A 16329-nucleotide genomic window follows, 5' to 3' on the forward strand; every position below is an offset into this window, starting at 1 on the left:
TGTATATCATTTTAAGTTTGTAGTTTATTTAGAATATATTTAATTATCCCACAACATAATTTAATATGGGGGAGCAGTTAAACAGTTTATTAGGAACAATCAAAGCTGACTTTCAAACTAATTTTATTTTTGCATTATTACTCCAGTCACACAATCCTCAAGAAATCCTTTTAACAATCTGAATTTCTAAAAAACAACAACAACAAAAAAAACATTTATTGTTATCATTATTATTAATGTTGAAAATAGCAGAGGACATTTTTCAGGTTTTTTAGGGGGTAAATTAAAAGAACACCATTTTTTGTTACATTTGTTACAGTTACATGTATTTGTTACATTTATATTATTTACATCAAGCTTTTGAATGGTATAGTTTTGTATATTGTTATTGGAACTTCATAATATTTAACTTAATTATACATTTAGTCAAGAATTATAGTTTGGAAAGAGTCTAACTAGTAAAATGTTTAGACGTTATGTGAAAGCTAGTACAAGTATATAAATAAATATAAAGAGACTTACTCATGTTTATGATCTCTGCTGAATAAAGTGCTTCATTCTTTTTTTTCTGAGGAAATCCATTTCTCAAATCCTCAACCACGCCACATCTTTTTGGGGTGGATTATGTGTTATTCCTCTCATCGCGAAGCAAACAGTAAAATAAAAGCACTTGAACAACAGTCTGGCTGCTTTTTCTTCTGTGTGGGCGTATTCAAGCTGCGCTTCAGTTTGAATCTGAATAGAGCGTTCAGCGTGGGGCGTGGTCACATTAGATATAATGAAGGGAGACGTGAAAAAAGGACATCGCCTTGTTTTCATATGGATTACTTTATCACAGAACATTTGTTTTAGGCAGCACTCGTTTAGTTTAAAAGTAGACATGTCAAGCTTTCTATAGATATCTCTCTCATGTCTCTTCGTTGAGTATTCACAGAGTTACAGTTCATTTTAATGACGTGTTTGTAAATGAAGATCAGCGCAGACAAAGGCTGCAGACAGCACATCTTGTTTGTTATCTTTAGAAGTGCACAAAGTTTTGTTGTTATTATGTCTGTATCCAAAAAAAGGAAACCCTTTACTGGGTTACAGTCCGCTTGCTGACTGAGCTGGGATGTTTGCAAGAAGGTCAGGCAGCAGTGTTGCACACAAACTGAGCAGGAGTTGGTCTGTTCTTGTAGTCGTGGCCGAGTGGTTAAGGCGATGGACTAGAAATCCATTGGGGTCTCCCCGCGCAGGTTCGAATCCTGCCGACTACGCTGTTTGCTGAAGGCCGTGAGGAAAAGCGTCCATGAATTTTTCAAGGTCCTCCCACTGATTTGCGACATGTCCAGTCCCTCTTCGATGGACCAACACACCGCTGGTGCTTCTTCTATTCGGGCTCCAGGGGTTAACTCGGGTGAGCCAGTGGCACGCCGTGATCGTATAGTGGTTAGTACTCTGCGTTGTGGCCGCAGCAACCCCGGTTCGAATCCGGGTCACGGCAATACTCTGGCGTAGAGTGTACGGGAAGGTTGCCATTTTTTTACCACCTCATCTTTCTTCTCTATTTTGTTTTTGATGCCTGGCCTGTGCAGGGTGACACCAGACAACTGGGCAGGCAGCCTGCCGCTAGACGTAGTCGTGGCCGAGAGGTTAAGGCGTTGGACTTGAAATCCATTGGGGTCTCCCCGCGCAGGTTCGAACCCTGCCGACTACGGGAGGGTTTTGCAGTATTGCTTTAGCTTTCTGTGATGGTAATTGTGCCTTCTATGGTCCTTTGTCCTAACTGCTTCTAGCTTTCATCCCGTGACACCTGCGTCTCTTCTTTGCTCCACAAGAGCCCGGATAGCTCAGTCGGTAGAGCATCAGACTTTTAATCTGAGGGTCCAGGGTTCAAGTCCCTGTTCGGGCGAAGGTCTTTCTTTGGCCTCACCTTGCTATCACTACGGTCCATCTCTTCTGCTGACTCTGTACTGGAACGGTGTTCCTTCCTGCTCTCGGGGATCAAGGGATCTCCCTTGTGGTTAGTGAAAAACGAACAGTGTTAAAACACTTGAACAAGGCAAACATAAAGAACAATGGTGCCTGGAATTTTTGAGAACTGGAGCTTGTAGCCTAGAATTTTTCTTTGCAATTCATGTGAAAATCATCTTGTTTACTCACTTACAGAAAACAATACATTGATTTACATTTTCTAAGACACTTTTTGTTGGTAAAGGTCATATGAGAGTAGGCGTCAACTATCATGAATGTCATTATGATTTACACCTGAGAAGACAAAGCCCTGCATAATGAGCTGCATAAAGAGCCGCTCAGTCAGCTGTTGTCACTGAGAGGGAGGTGTTACAAGAAAGAACGTGAGAACAAAATAAATGTATATCATTTTAAGTTTGTAGTTTATTTAGAATATATTTAATTATCCCACAACATAATTTAATATGGGGGAGCAGTTAAACAGTTTATTAGGAACAATCAAAGCTGACTTTCAAACTAATTTTATTTTTGCATTATTACTCCAGTCACACAATCCTCAAGAAATCCTTTTAACAATCTGAATTTCTAAAAAACAACAACAACAAAAAAAACATTTATTGTTATCATTATTATTAATGTTGAAAATAGCAGAGGACATTTTTCAGGTTTTTTAGGGGGTAAATTAAAAGAACACCATTTTTTGTTACATTTGTTACAGTTACATGTATTTGTTACATTTATATTATTTACATCAAGCTTTTGAATGGTATAGTTTTGTATATTGTTATTGGAACTTCATAATATTTAACTTAATTATACATTTAGTCAAGAATTATAGTTTGGAAAGAGTCTAACTAGTAAAATGTTTAGACGTTATGTGAAAGCTAGTACAAGTATATAAATAAATATAAAGAGACTTACTCATGTTTATGATCTCTGCTGAATAAAGTGCTTCATTCTTTTTTTTCTGAGGAAATCCATTTCTCAAATCCTCAACCACGCCACATCTTTTTGGGGTGGATTATGTGTTATTCCTCTCATCGCGAAGCAAACAGTAAAATAAAAGCACTTGAACAACAGTCTGGCTGCTTTTTCTTCTGTGTGGGCGTATTCAAGCTGCGCTTCAGTTTGAATCTGAATAGAGCGTTCAGCGTGGGGCGTGGTCACATTAGATATAATGAAGGGAGACGTGAAAAAAGGACATCGCCTTGTTTTCATATGGATTACTTTATCACAGAACATTTGTTTTAGGCAGCACTCGTTTAGTTTAAAAGTAGACATGTCAAGCTTTCTATAGATATCTCTCTCATGTCTCTTCGTTGAGTATTCACAGAGTTACAGTTCATTTTAATGACGTGTTTGTAAATGAAGATCAGCGCAGACAAAGGCTGCAGACAGCACATCTTGTTTGTTATCTTTAGAAGTGCACAAAGTTTTGTTGTTATTATGTCTGTATCCAAAAAAAGGAAACCCTTTACTGGGTTACAGTCCGCTTGCTGACTGAGCTGGGATGTTTGCAAGAAGGTCAGGCAGCAGTGTTGCACACAAACTGAGCAGGAGTTGGTCTGTTCTTGTAGTCGTGGCCGAGTGGTTAAGGCGATGGACTAGAAATCCATTGGGGTCTCCCCGCGCAGGTTCGAATCCTGCCGACTACGCTGTTTGCTGAAGGCCGTGAGGAAAAGCGTCCATGAATTTTTCAAGGTCCTCCCACTGATTTGCGACATGTCCAGTCCCTCTTCGATGGACCAACACACCGCTGGTGCTTCTTCTATTCGGGCTCCAGGGGTTAACTCGGGTGAGCCAGTGGCACGCCGTGATCGTATAGTGGTTAGTACTCTGCGTTGTGGCCGCAGCAACCCCGGTTCGAATCCGGGTCACGGCAATACTCTGGCGTAGAGTGTACGGGAAGGTTGCCATTTTTTTACCACCTCATCTTTCTTCTCTATTTTGTTTTTGATGCCTGGCCTGTGCAGGGTGACACCAGACAACTGGGCAGGCAGCCTGCCGCTAGACGTAGTCGTGGCCGAGAGGTTAAGGCGTTGGACTTGAAATCCATTGGGGTCTCCCCGCGCAGGTTCGAACCCTGCCGACTACGGGAGGGTTTTGCAGTATTGCTTTAGCTTTCTGTGATGGTAATTGTGCCTTCTATGGTCCTTTGTCCTAACTGCTTCTAGCTTTCATCCCGTGACACCTGCGTCTCTTCTTTGCTCCACAAGAGCCCGGATAGCTCAGTCGGTAGAGCATCAGACTTTTAATCTGAGGGTCCAGGGTTCAAGTCCCTGTTCGGGCGAAGGTCTTTCTTTGGCCTCACCTTGCTATCACTACGGTCCATCTCTTCTGCTGACTCTGTACTGGAACGGTGTTCCTTCCTGCTCTCGGGGATCAAGGGATCTCCCTTGTGGTTAGTGAAAAACGAACAGTGTTAAAACACTTGAACAAGGCAAACATAAAGAACAATGGTGCCTGGAATTTTTGAGAACTGGAGCTTGTAGCCTAGAATTTTTCTTTGCAATTCATGTGAAAATCATCTTGTTTACTCACTTACAGAAAACAATACATTGATTTACATTTTCTAAGACACTTTTTGTTGGTAAAGGTCATATGAGAGTAGGCGTCAACTATCATGAATGTCATTATGATTTACACCTGAGAAGACAAAGCCCTGCATAATGAGCTGCATAAAGAGCCGCTCAGTCAGCTGTTGTCACTGAGAGGGAGGTGTTACAAGAAAGAACGTGAGAACAAAATAAATGTATATCATTTTAAGTTTGTAGTTTATTTAGAATATATTTAATTATCCCACAACATAATTTAATATGGGGGAGCAGTTAAACAGTTTATTAGGAACAATCAAAGCTGACTTTCAAACTAATTTTATTTTTGCATTATTACTCCAGTCACACAATCCTCAAGAAATCCTTTTAACAATCTGAATTTCTAAAAAACAACAACAACAAAAAAAACATTTATTGTTATCATTATTATTAATGTTGAAAATAGCAGAGGACATTTTTCAGGTTTTTTAGGGGGTAAATTAAAAGAACACCATTTTTTGTTACATTTGTTACAGTTACATGTATTTGTTACATTTATATTATTTACATCAAGCTTTTGAATGGTATAGTTTTGTATATTGTTATTGGAACTTCATAATATTTAACTTAATTATACATTTAGTCAAGAATTATAGTTTGGAAAGAGTCTAACTAGTAAAATGTTTAGACGTTATGTGAAAGCTAGTACAAGTATATAAATAAATATAAAGAGACTTACTCATGTTTATGATCTCTGCTGAATAAAGTGCTTCATTCTTTTTTTTCTGAGGAAATCCATTTCTCAAATCCTCAACCACGCCACATCTTTTTGGGGTGGATTATGTGTTATTCCTCTCATCGCGAAGCAAACAGTAAAATAAAAGCACTTGAACAACAGTCTGGCTGCTTTTTCTTCTGTGTGGGCGTATTCAAGCTGCGCTTCAGTTTGAATCTGAATAGAGCGTTCAGCGTGGGGCGTGGTCACATTAGATATAATGAAGGGAGACGTGAAAAAAGGACATCGCCTTGTTTTCATATGGATTACTTTATCACAGAACATTTGTTTTAGGCAGCACTCGTTTAGTTTAAAAGTAGACATGTCAAGCTTTCTATAGATATCTCTCTCATGTCTCTTCGTTGAGTATTCACAGAGTTACAGTTCATTTTAATGACGTGTTTGTAAATGAAGATCAGCGCAGACAAAGGCTGCAGACAGCACATCTTGTTTGTTATCTTTAGAAGTGCACAAAGTTTTGTTGTTATTATGTCTGTATCCAAAAAAAGGAAACCCTTTACTGGGTTACAGTCCGCTTGCTGACTGAGCTGGGATGTTTGCAAGAAGGTCAGGCAGCAGTGTTGCACACAAACTGAGCAGGAGTTGGTCTGTTCTTGTAGTCGTGGCCGAGTGGTTAAGGCGATGGACTAGAAATCCATTGGGGTCTCCCCGCGCAGGTTCGAATCCTGCCGACTACGCTGTTTGCTGAAGGCCGTGAGGAAAAGCGTCCATGAATTTTTCAAGGTCCTCCCACTGATTTGCGACATGTCCAGTCCCTCTTCGATGGACCAACACACCGCTGGTGCTTCTTCTATTCGGGCTCCAGGGGTTAACTCGGGTGAGCCAGTGGCACGCCGTGATCGTATAGTGGTTAGTACTCTGCGTTGTGGCCGCAGCAACCCCGGTTCGAATCCGGGTCACGGCAATACTCTGGCGTAGAGTGTACGGGAAGGTTGCCATTTTTTTACCACCTCATCTTTCTTCTCTATTTTGTTTTTGATGCCTGGCCTGTGCAGGGTGACACCAGACAACTGGGCAGGCAGCCTGCCGCTAGACGTAGTCGTGGCCGAGAGGTTAAGGCGTTGGACTTGAAATCCATTGGGGTCTCCCCGCGCAGGTTCGAACCCTGCCGACTACGGGAGGGTTTTGCAGTATTGCTTTAGCTTTCTGTGATGGTAATTGTGCCTTCTATGGTCCTTTGTCCTAACTGCTTCTAGCTTTCATCCCGTGACACCTGCGTCTCTTCTTTGCTCCACAAGAGCCCGGATAGCTCAGTCGGTAGAGCATCAGACTTTTAATCTGAGGGTCCAGGGTTCAAGTCCCTGTTCGGGCGAAGGTCTTTCTTTGGCCTCACCTTGCTATCACTACGGTCCATCTCTTCTGCTGACTCTGTACTGGAACGGTGTTCCTTCCTGCTCTCGGGGATCAAGGGATCTCCCTTGTGGTTAGTGAAAAACGAACAGTGTTAAAACACTTGAACAAGGCAAACATAAAGAACAATGGTGCCTGGAATTTTTGAGAACTGGAGCTTGTAGCCTAGAATTTTTCTTTGCAATTCATGTGAAAATCATCTTGTTTACTCACTTACAGAAAACAATACATTGATTTACATTTTCTAAGACACTTTTTGTTGGTAAAGGTCATATGAGAGTAGGCGTCAACTATCATGAATGTCATTATGATTTACACCTGAGAAGACAAAGCCCTGCATAATGAGCTGCATAAAGAGCCGCTCAGTCAGCTGTTGTCACTGAGAGGGAGGTGTTACAAGAAAGAACGTGAGAACAAAATAAATGTATATCATTTTAAGTTTGTAGTTTATTTAGAATATATTTAATTATCCCACAACATAATTTAATATGGGGGAGCAGTTAAACAGTTTATTAGGAACAATCAAAGCTGACTTTCAAACTAATTTTATTTTTGCATTATTACTCCAGTCACACAATCCTCAAGAAATCCTTTTAACAATCTGAATTTCTAAAAAACAACAACAACAAAAAAAACATTTATTGTTATCATTATTATTAATGTTGAAAATAGCAGAGGACATTTTTCAGGTTTTTTAGGGGGTAAATTAAAAGAACACCATTTTTTGTTACATTTGTTACAGTTACATGTATTTGTTACATTTATATTATTTACATCAAGCTTTTGAATGGTATAGTTTTGTATATTGTTATTGGAACTTCATAATATTTAACTTAATTATACATTTAGTCAAGAATTATAGTTTGGAAAGAGTCTAACTAGTAAAATGTTTAGACGTTATGTGAAAGCTAGTACAAGTATATAAATAAATATAAAGAGACTTACTCATGTTTATGATCTCTGCTGAATAAAGTGCTTCATTCTTTTTTTTCTGAGGAAATCCATTTCTCAAATCCTCAACCACGCCACATCTTTTTGGGGTGGATTATGTGTTATTCCTCTCATCGCGAAGCAAACAGTAAAATAAAAGCACTTGAACAACAGTCTGGCTGCTTTTTCTTCTGTGTGGGCGTATTCAAGCTGCGCTTCAGTTTGAATCTGAATAGAGCGTTCAGCGTGGGGCGTGGTCACATTAGATATAATGAAGGGAGACGTGAAAAAAGGACATCGCCTTGTTTTCATATGGATTACTTTATCACAGAACATTTGTTTTAGGCAGCACTCGTTTAGTTTAAAAGTAGACATGTCAAGCTTTCTATAGATATCTCTCTCATGTCTCTTCGTTGAGTATTCACAGAGTTACAGTTCATTTTAATGACGTGTTTGTAAATGAAGATCAGCGCAGACAAAGGCTGCAGACAGCACATCTTGTTTGTTATCTTTAGAAGTGCACAAAGTTTTGTTGTTATTATGTCTGTATCCAAAAAAAGGAAACCCTTTACTGGGTTACAGTCCGCTTGCTGACTGAGCTGGGATGTTTGCAAGAAGGTCAGGCAGCAGTGTTGCACACAAACTGAGCAGGAGTTGGTCTGTTCTTGTAGTCGTGGCCGAGTGGTTAAGGCGATGGACTAGAAATCCATTGGGGTCTCCCCGCGCAGGTTCGAATCCTGCCGACTACGCTGTTTGCTGAAGGCCGTGAGGAAAAGCGTCCATGAATTTTTCAAGGTCCTCCCACTGATTTGCGACATGTCCAGTCCCTCTTCGATGGACCAACACACCGCTGGTGCTTCTTCTATTCGGGCTCCAGGGGTTAACTCGGGTGAGCCAGTGGCACGCCGTGATCGTATAGTGGTTAGTACTCTGCGTTGTGGCCGCAGCAACCCCGGTTCGAATCCGGGTCACGGCAATACTCTGGCGTAGAGTGTACGGGAAGGTTGCCATTTTTTTACCACCTCATCTTTCTTCTCTATTTTGTTTTTGATGCCTGGCCTGTGCAGGGTGACACCAGACAACTGGGCAGGCAGCCTGCCGCTAGACGTAGTCGTGGCCGAGAGGTTAAGGCGTTGGACTTGAAATCCATTGGGGTCTCCCCGCGCAGGTTCGAACCCTGCCGACTACGGGAGGGTTTTGCAGTATTGCTTTAGCTTTCTGTGATGGTAATTGTGCCTTCTATGGTCCTTTGTCCTAACTGCTTCTAGCTTTCATCCCGTGACACCTGCGTCTCTTCTTTGCTCCACAAGAGCCCGGATAGCTCAGTCGGTAGAGCATCAGACTTTTAATCTGAGGGTCCAGGGTTCAAGTCCCTGTTCGGGCGAAGGTCTTTCTTTGGCCTCACCTTGCTATCACTACGGTCCATCTCTTCTGCTGACTCTGTACTGGAACGGTGTTCCTTCCTGCTCTCGGGGATCAAGGGATCTCCCTTGTGGTTAGTGAAAAACGAACAGTGTTAAAACACTTGAACAAGGCAAACATAAAGAACAATGGTGCCTGGAATTTTTGAGAACTGGAGCTTGTAGCCTAGAATTTTTCTTTGCAATTCATGTGAAAATCATCTTGTTTACTCACTTACAGAAAACAATACATTGATTTACATTTTCTAAGACACTTTTTGTTGGTAAAGGTCATATGAGAGTAGGCGTCAACTATCATGAATGTCATTATGATTTACACCTGAGAAGACAAAGCCCTGCATAATGAGCTGCATAAAGAGCCGCTCAGTCAGCTGTTGTCACTGAGAGGGAGGTGTTACAAGAAAGAACGTGAGAACAAAATAAATGTATATCATTTTAAGTTTGTAGTTTATTTAGAATATATTTAATTATCCCACAACATAATTTAATATGGGGGAGCAGTTAAACAGTTTATTAGGAACAATCAAAGCTGACTTTCAAACTAATTTTATTTTTGCATTATTACTCCAGTCACACAATCCTCAAGAAATCCTTTTAACAATCTGAATTTCTAAAAAACAACAACAACAAAAAAAACATTTATTGTTATCATTATTATTAATGTTGAAAATAGCAGAGGACATTTTTCAGGTTTTTTAGGGGGTAAATTAAAAGAACACCATTTTTTGTTACATTTGTTACAGTTACATGTATTTGTTACATTTATATTATTTACATCAAGCTTTTGAATGGTATAGTTTTGTATATATTGTTATTGGAACTTCATAATATTTAACTTAATTATACATTTAGTCAAGAATTATAGTTTGGAAAGAGTCTAACTAGTAAAATGTTTAGACGTTATGTGAAAGCTAGTACAAGTATATAAATAAATATAAAGAGACTTACTCATGTTTATGATCTCTGCTGAATAAAGTGCTTCATTCTTTTTTTTCTGAGGAAATCCATTTCTCAAATCCTCAACCACGCCACATCTTTTTGGGGTGGATTATGTGTTATTCCTCTCATCGCGAAGCAAACAGTAAAATAAAAGCACTTGAACAACAGTCTGGCTGCTTTTTCTTCTGTGTGGGCGTATTCAAGCTGCGCTTCAGTTTGAATCTGAATAGAGCGTTCAGCGTGGGGCGTGGTCACATTAGATATAATGAAGGGAGACGTGAAAAAAGGACATCGCCTTGTTTTCATATGGATTACTTTATCACAGAACATTTGTTTTAGGCAGCACTCGTTTAGTTTAAAAGTAGACATGTCAAGCTTTCTATAGATATCTCTCTCATGTCTCTTCGTTGAGTATTCACAGAGTTACAGTTCATTTTAATGACGTGTTTGTAAATGAAGATCAGCGCAGACAAAGGCTGCAGACAGCACATCTTGTTTGTTATCTTTAGAAGTGCACAAAGTTTTGTTGTTATTATGTCTGTATCCAAAAAAAGGAAACCCTTTACTGGGTTACAGTCCGCTTGCTGACTGAGCTGGGATGTTTGCAAGAAGGTCAGGCAGCAGTGTTGCACACAAACTGAGCAGGAGTTGGTCTGTTCTTGTAGTCGTGGCCGAGTGGTTAAGGCGATGGACTAGAAATCCATTGGGGTCTCCCCGCGCAGGTTCGAATCCTGCCGACTACGCTGTTTGCTGAAGGCCGTGAGGAAAAGCGTCCATGAATTTTTCAAGGTCCTCCCACTGATTTGCGACATGTCCAGTCCCTCTTCGATGGACCAACACACCGCTGGTGCTTCTTCTATTCGGGCTCCAGGGGTTAACTCGGGTGAGCCAGTGGCACGCCGTGATCGTATAGTGGTTAGTACTCTGCGCTGTGGCCGCAGCAACCCCGGTTCGAATCCGGGTCACGGCAATACTCTGGCGTAGAGTGTACGGGAAGGTTGCCATTTTTTTACCACCTCATCTTTCTTCTCTATTTTGTTTTTGATGCCTGGCCTGTGCAGGGTGACACCAGACAACTGGGCAGGCAGCCTGCCGCTAGACGTAGTCGTGGCCGAGAGGTTAAGGCGTTGGACTTGAAATCCATTGGGGTCTCCCCGCGCAGGTTCGAACCCTGCCGACTACGGGAGGGTTTTGCAGTATTGCTTTAGCTTTCTGTGATGGTAATTGTGCCTTCTATGGTCCTTTGTCCTAACTGCTTCTAGCTTTCATCCCGTGACACCTGCTTCTCTTCTTTGCTCCACAAGAGCCCGGATAGCTCAGTCGGTAGAGCATCAGACTTTTAATCTGAGGGTCCAGGGTTCAAGTCCCTGTTCGGGCGAAGGTCTTTCTTTGGCCTCACCTTGCTATCACTACGGTCCATCTCTTCTGCTGACTCTGTACTGGAACGGTGTTCCTTCCTGCTCTCGGGGATCAAGGGATCTCCCTTGTGGTTAGTGAAAAACGAACAGTGTTAAAACACTTGAACAAGGCAAACATAAAGAACAATGGTGCCTGGAATTTTTGAGAACTGGAGCTTGTAGCCTAGAATTTTTCTTTGCAATTCATGTGAAAATCATCTTGTTTACTCACTTACAGAAAACAATACATTGATTTACATTTTCTAAGACACTTTTTGTTGGTAAAGGTCATATGAGAGTAGGCGTCAACTATCATGAATGTCATTATGATTTACACCTGAGAAGACAAAGCCCTGCATAATGAGCTGCATAAAGAGCCGCTCAGTCAGCTGTTGTCACTGAGAGGGAGGTGTTACAAGAAAGAACGTGAGAACAAAATAAATGTATATCATTTTAAGTTTGTAGTTTATTTAGAATATATTTAATTATCCCACAACATAATTTAATATGGGGGAGCAGTTAAACAGTTTATTAGGAACAATCAAAGCTGACTTTCAAACTAATTTTATTTTTGCATTATTACTCCAGTCACACAATCCTCAAGAAATCCTTTTAACAATCTGAATTTCTAAAAAACAACAACAACAACAAAAAACATTTATTGTTATCATTATTATTAATGTTGAAAATAGCAGAGGACATTTTTCAGGTTTTTTAGGGGGTAAATTAAAAGAACACCATTTTTTGTTACATTTGTTACAGTTACATGTATTTGTTACATTTATATTATTTACATCAAGCTTTTGAATGGTATAGTTTTGTATATATTGTTATTGGAACTTCATAATATTTAACTTAATTATACATTTAGTCAAGAATTATAGTTTGGAAAGAGTCTAACTAGTAAAATGTTTAGACGTTATGTGAAAGCTAGTACAAGTATATAAATAAATATAAAGAGACTTACTCATGTTTATGATCTCTGCTGAATAAAGTGCTTCATTCTTTTTTTTCTGAGGAAATCCATTTCTCAAATCCTCAACCACGCCACATCTTTTTGGGGTGGATTATGTGTTATTCCTCTCATCGCGAAGCAAACAGTAAAATAAAAGCACTTGAACAACAGTCTGGCTGCTTTTTCTTCTGTGTGGGCGTATTCAAGCTGCGCTTCAGTTTGAATCTGAATAGAGCGTTCAGCGTGGGGCGTGGTCACATTAGATATAATGAAGGGAGACGTGAAAAAAGGACATCGCCTTGTTTTCATATGGATTACTTTATCACAGAACATTTGTTTTAGGCAGCACTCGTTTAGTTTAAAAGTAGACATGTCAAGCTTTCTATAGATATCTCTCTCATGTCTCTTCGTTGAGTATTCACAGAGTTACAGTTCATTTTAATGACGTGTTTGTAAATGAAGATCAGCGCAGACAAAGGCTGCAGACAGCACATCTTGTTTGTTATCTTTAGAAGTGCACAAAGTTTTGTTGTTATTATGTCTGTATCCAAAAAAAGGAAACCCTTTACTGGGTTACAGTCCGCTTGCTGACTGAGCTGGGATGTTTGCAAGAAGGTCAGGCAGCAGTGTTGCACACAAACTGAGCAGGAGTTGGTCTGTTCTTGTAGTCGTGGCCGAGTGGTTAAGGCGATGGACTAGAAATCCATTGGGGTCTCCCCGCGCAGGTTCGAATCCTGCCGACTACGCTGTTTGCTGAAGGCCGTGAGGAAAAGCGTCCATGAATTTTTCAAGGTCCTCCCACTGATTTGCGACATGTCCAGTCCCTCTTCGATGGACCAACACACCGCTGGTGCTTCTTCTATTCGGGCTCCAGGGGTTAACTCGGGTGAGCCAGTGGCACGCCGTGATCGTATAGTGGTTAGTACTCTGCGTTGTGGCCGCAGCAACCCCGGTTCGAATCCGGGTCACGGCAATACTCTGGTCACGGCAATACTCTGGCGTAGAGTGTACGGGAAGGTTGCCATTTTTTTACCACCTCATCTTTCTTCTCTATTTTGTTTTTGATGCCTGGCCTGTGCAGGGTGACACCAGACAACTGGGCAGGCAGCCTGCCGCTAGACGTAGTCGTGGCCGAGAGGTTAAGGCGTTGGACTTGAAATCCATTGGGGTCTCCCCGCGCAGGTTCGAACCCTGCCGACTACGGGAGGGTTTTGCAGTATTGCTTTAGCTTTCTGTGATGGTAATTGTGCCTTCTATGGTCCTTTGTCCTAACTGCTTCTAGCTTTCATCCCGTGACACCTGCGTCTCTTCTTTGCTCCACAAGAGCCCGGATAGCTCAGTCGGTAGAGCATCAGACTTTTAATCTGAGGGTCCAGGGTTCAAGTCCCTGTTCGGGCGAAGGTCTTTCTTTGGCCTCACCTTGCTATCACTACGGTCCATCTCTTCTGCTGACTCTGTACTGGAACGGTGTTCCTTCCTGCTCTCGGGGATCAAGGGATCTCCCTTGTGGTTAGTGAAAAACGAACAGTGTTAAAACACTTGAACAAGGCAAACATAAAGAACAATGGTGCCTGGAATTTTTGAGAACTGGAGCTTGTAGCCTAGAATTTTTCTTTGCAATTCATGTGAAAATCATCTTGTTTACTCACTTACAGAAAACAATACATTGATTTACATTTTCTAAGACACTTTTTGTTGGTAAAGGTCATATGAGAGTAGGCGACAACTATCATGAATGTCATTATGATTTACACCTGAGAAGACAAAGCCCTGCATACTGAGCTGCATAAAGAGCCGCTCAGTCAGCTGTTGTCACTGAGAGGGAGGTGTTACAAGAAAGAACGTGAGAACAAAATAAATGTATATCATTTTAAGTTTGTAGTTTATTTAGAATATATTTAATTATCCCACAACATAATTTAATATGGGGGAGCAGTTAAACAGTTTATTAGGAACAATCAAAGCTGACTTTCAAACTAATTTTATTTTTGCATTATTACTCCAGTCACACAATCCTCAAGAAATCCTTTTAACAATCTGAATTTCTAAAAAACAACAACAACAAAAAAAAACATTTATTGTTATCATTATTAATAATGTTGAAAATAGCAGAGGACATTTTTCAGGTTTTTTAGGGGGTAAATTAAAAGAACACAATTTGTTGTTACATTTGTTACAGTTACATGTATTTGTTACATTTATATTATTTACATCAAGCTTTTGAATGGTATAGTTTTGTATATATTGTTATTGGAACTTCATAATATTTAACTTAATTATACATTTAGTCAAGAATTATAGTTTGGAAAGAGTCTAACTAGTAAAATGTTTAGACGTTATGTGAAAGCTAGTACAAGTATATAAATAAATATAAAGAGACTTACTCATGTTTATGATCTCTGCTGAATAAAGTGCTTCATTCTTTTTTTTCTGAGGATTTCCATTTCTCAAATCCTCAACCACGCCACATCTTTTTGGGGTGGATTATGTGTTATTCCTCTCATCGCGAAGCAAACAGTAAAATAAAAGCACTTGAACAACAGTCTGGCTGCTTTTTCTTCTGTGTGGGCGTATTCAAGCTGCGCTTCAGTTTGAATCTGAATAGAGCGTTCAGCGTGGGGCGTGGTCACATTAGATATAATGAAGGGAGACGTGAAAAAAGGACATCGCCTTGTTTTCATATGGATTACTTTATCACAGAACATTTGTTTTAGGCAGCACTCGTTTAGTTTAAAAGTAGACATGTCAAGCTTTCTATAGATATCTCTCTCATGTCTCTTCGTTGAGTATTCACAGAGTTACAGTTCATTTTAATGACGTGTTTGTAAATGAAGATCAGCGCAGACAAAGGCTGCAGACAGCACATCTTGTTTGTTATCTTTAGAAGTGCACAAAGTTTTGTTGTTATTATGTCTGTATCCAAAAAAAGGAAACCCTTTACTGGGTTACAGTCCACTTGCTGACTGAGCTGGGATGTTTGCAAGAAGGTCAGGCAGCAGTGTTGCACACAAACTGAGCAGGAGTTGGTCTGTTCTTGTAGTCGTGGCCGAGTGGTTAAGGCGATGGACTAGAAATCCATTGGGGTCTCCCCGCGCAGGTTCGAATCCTGCCGACTACGGGAGTGTGTACACAGAATTAGAGGTTCGAATCCCGTCTCGGCCACAAATACTATAAAATGAGTTCCTATTCCTTTTTTCATCTAGATACACTTTAATTATGATTAACATATAATAAACAAACTTTGTGAACAGAGATAAAATAAATCTTGTAATAACTGTTTTTTGTACGATGTACAAAATGTGCAACAATCTTAATAAACATGTACATTATAATAGGGAATAGTTATTTTTAATATAGAAAATTTTGAATAATTAAAAATAACATTTTGATAATTGTTCAGGCCTTTATTTTTAAAGAGACATCTATTTATATTTGTATAACTGTGCACAGTAAACCCATATATATAAAATAAAACAAAAACTCACAACAAAAGTAAGTTTTTCATTTTATTTATAATAGAGTAATATACTTAAAAATGAAAATAAAAATTAACCAAAATATATAATAATAAATATACATAAAATAATCATAGATTATTAAACAACACCTACAAATATAATACAAATAAAGATGTGGAGAACAGAAAAACAATAAAAATATGTTTTACATTAAATAATTTTTTATGTTTAATAGTAACAGTTATGACATTCAGTGTTTACATATCTATAACACATGCATACATGTTTTAATCAATAAATTAAAAAAAAACTTAACACGCAGTTCAATACAGTTCAAACAAGGCCAAATGCTTACGGTATTTTAATTAACAAATTGAAATACATGAAACTATTTAAATGTATAGATTCAACAACAACAACAATAATAAAATCTAAAGTTGTGGAGAACACAGAAAAAAATATAACACTACCAGTTAAATGTTTTTGAACAGTAAGATTTTTAATTCTCACCAAGCCTGCCTTTATTTGATCCAAAATGCAGTAAAAGCAATTATATTGTTGAAATATTTTTACTAGTTAAAATAACTGCTTTCTAT

General features: G+C 39.5%; 25 non-coding genes across 25 annotated transcripts; all 25 read left to right on the forward strand.

Moving 5' to 3' along the window:
* The first annotated feature begins 1174 nt into the window (after positions 1-1174).
* Positions 1175-1256, forward strand: trnas-aga (transfer RNA serine (anticodon AGA)). The gene has a single exon. It is a non-coding gene; the product is annotated as a tRNA-Ser (tRNA).
* Positions 1257-1411: 155 nt separating this feature from the next.
* On the forward strand, positions 1412-1483 carry trnah-gug (transfer RNA histidin (anticodon GUG)). Its single transcript has one exon. It is a non-coding gene; the product is annotated as a tRNA-His (tRNA).
* Positions 1484-1614: 131 nt separating this feature from the next.
* Positions 1615-1696, forward strand: trnas-uga (transfer RNA serine (anticodon UGA)). Its single transcript has one exon. It is a non-coding gene; the product is annotated as a tRNA-Ser (tRNA).
* Positions 1697-1818: 122 nt separating this feature from the next.
* Positions 1819-1891, forward strand: trnak-uuu (transfer RNA lysine (anticodon UUU)). The gene has a single exon. It is a non-coding gene; the product is annotated as a tRNA-Lys (tRNA).
* A 1635-nt stretch (positions 1892-3526) lies between these two features.
* Positions 3527-3608, forward strand: trnas-aga (transfer RNA serine (anticodon AGA)). The gene has a single exon. It is a non-coding gene; the product is annotated as a tRNA-Ser (tRNA).
* A 155-nt stretch (positions 3609-3763) lies between these two features.
* On the forward strand, positions 3764-3835 carry trnah-gug (transfer RNA histidin (anticodon GUG)). Its single transcript has one exon. It is a non-coding gene; the product is annotated as a tRNA-His (tRNA).
* Positions 3836-3966: 131 nt separating this feature from the next.
* trnas-uga (transfer RNA serine (anticodon UGA)) lies at positions 3967-4048 on the forward strand. The gene has a single exon. It is a non-coding gene; the product is annotated as a tRNA-Ser (tRNA).
* Positions 4049-4170: 122 nt separating this feature from the next.
* trnak-uuu (transfer RNA lysine (anticodon UUU)) lies at positions 4171-4243 on the forward strand. Its single transcript has one exon. It is a non-coding gene; the product is annotated as a tRNA-Lys (tRNA).
* A 1635-nt stretch (positions 4244-5878) lies between these two features.
* Positions 5879-5960, forward strand: trnas-aga (transfer RNA serine (anticodon AGA)). Its single transcript has one exon. It is a non-coding gene; the product is annotated as a tRNA-Ser (tRNA).
* Positions 5961-6115: 155 nt separating this feature from the next.
* trnah-gug (transfer RNA histidin (anticodon GUG)) lies at positions 6116-6187 on the forward strand. The gene has a single exon. It is a non-coding gene; the product is annotated as a tRNA-His (tRNA).
* Positions 6188-6318: 131 nt separating this feature from the next.
* On the forward strand, positions 6319-6400 carry trnas-uga (transfer RNA serine (anticodon UGA)). Its single transcript has one exon. It is a non-coding gene; the product is annotated as a tRNA-Ser (tRNA).
* Positions 6401-6522: 122 nt separating this feature from the next.
* Positions 6523-6595, forward strand: trnak-uuu (transfer RNA lysine (anticodon UUU)). The gene has a single exon. It is a non-coding gene; the product is annotated as a tRNA-Lys (tRNA).
* A 1635-nt stretch (positions 6596-8230) lies between these two features.
* trnas-aga (transfer RNA serine (anticodon AGA)) lies at positions 8231-8312 on the forward strand. Its single transcript has one exon. It is a non-coding gene; the product is annotated as a tRNA-Ser (tRNA).
* Positions 8313-8467: 155 nt separating this feature from the next.
* Positions 8468-8539, forward strand: trnah-gug (transfer RNA histidin (anticodon GUG)). The gene has a single exon. It is a non-coding gene; the product is annotated as a tRNA-His (tRNA).
* Positions 8540-8670: 131 nt separating this feature from the next.
* On the forward strand, positions 8671-8752 carry trnas-uga (transfer RNA serine (anticodon UGA)). Its single transcript has one exon. It is a non-coding gene; the product is annotated as a tRNA-Ser (tRNA).
* A 122-nt stretch (positions 8753-8874) lies between these two features.
* Positions 8875-8947, forward strand: trnak-uuu (transfer RNA lysine (anticodon UUU)). The gene has a single exon. It is a non-coding gene; the product is annotated as a tRNA-Lys (tRNA).
* A 1637-nt stretch (positions 8948-10584) lies between these two features.
* Positions 10585-10666, forward strand: trnas-aga (transfer RNA serine (anticodon AGA)). Its single transcript has one exon. It is a non-coding gene; the product is annotated as a tRNA-Ser (tRNA).
* Positions 10667-10821: 155 nt separating this feature from the next.
* trnah-gug (transfer RNA histidin (anticodon GUG)) lies at positions 10822-10893 on the forward strand. Its single transcript has one exon. It is a non-coding gene; the product is annotated as a tRNA-His (tRNA).
* Positions 10894-11024: 131 nt separating this feature from the next.
* Positions 11025-11106, forward strand: trnas-uga (transfer RNA serine (anticodon UGA)). The gene has a single exon. It is a non-coding gene; the product is annotated as a tRNA-Ser (tRNA).
* Positions 11107-11228: 122 nt separating this feature from the next.
* Positions 11229-11301, forward strand: trnak-uuu (transfer RNA lysine (anticodon UUU)). Its single transcript has one exon. It is a non-coding gene; the product is annotated as a tRNA-Lys (tRNA).
* A 1638-nt stretch (positions 11302-12939) lies between these two features.
* On the forward strand, positions 12940-13021 carry trnas-aga (transfer RNA serine (anticodon AGA)). Its single transcript has one exon. It is a non-coding gene; the product is annotated as a tRNA-Ser (tRNA).
* Positions 13022-13176: 155 nt separating this feature from the next.
* trnah-gug (transfer RNA histidin (anticodon GUG)) lies at positions 13177-13248 on the forward strand. The gene has a single exon. It is a non-coding gene; the product is annotated as a tRNA-His (tRNA).
* Positions 13249-13396: 148 nt separating this feature from the next.
* Positions 13397-13478, forward strand: trnas-uga (transfer RNA serine (anticodon UGA)). Its single transcript has one exon. It is a non-coding gene; the product is annotated as a tRNA-Ser (tRNA).
* Positions 13479-13600: 122 nt separating this feature from the next.
* trnak-uuu (transfer RNA lysine (anticodon UUU)) lies at positions 13601-13673 on the forward strand. Its single transcript has one exon. It is a non-coding gene; the product is annotated as a tRNA-Lys (tRNA).
* Positions 13674-15311: 1638 nt separating this feature from the next.
* Positions 15312-15393, forward strand: trnas-aga (transfer RNA serine (anticodon AGA)). Its single transcript has one exon. It is a non-coding gene; the product is annotated as a tRNA-Ser (tRNA).
* Positions 15394-16329: the final 936 nt, after the last annotated feature.

This window comes from Carassius gibelio, chromosome A20 (genome assembly GCF_023724105.1).
Source record: "Carassius gibelio isolate Cgi1373 ecotype wild population from Czech Republic chromosome A20, carGib1.2-hapl.c, whole genome shotgun sequence".
Taxonomy (NCBI): Eukaryota; Metazoa; Chordata; class Actinopteri; order Cypriniformes; family Cyprinidae; genus Carassius; species Carassius gibelio.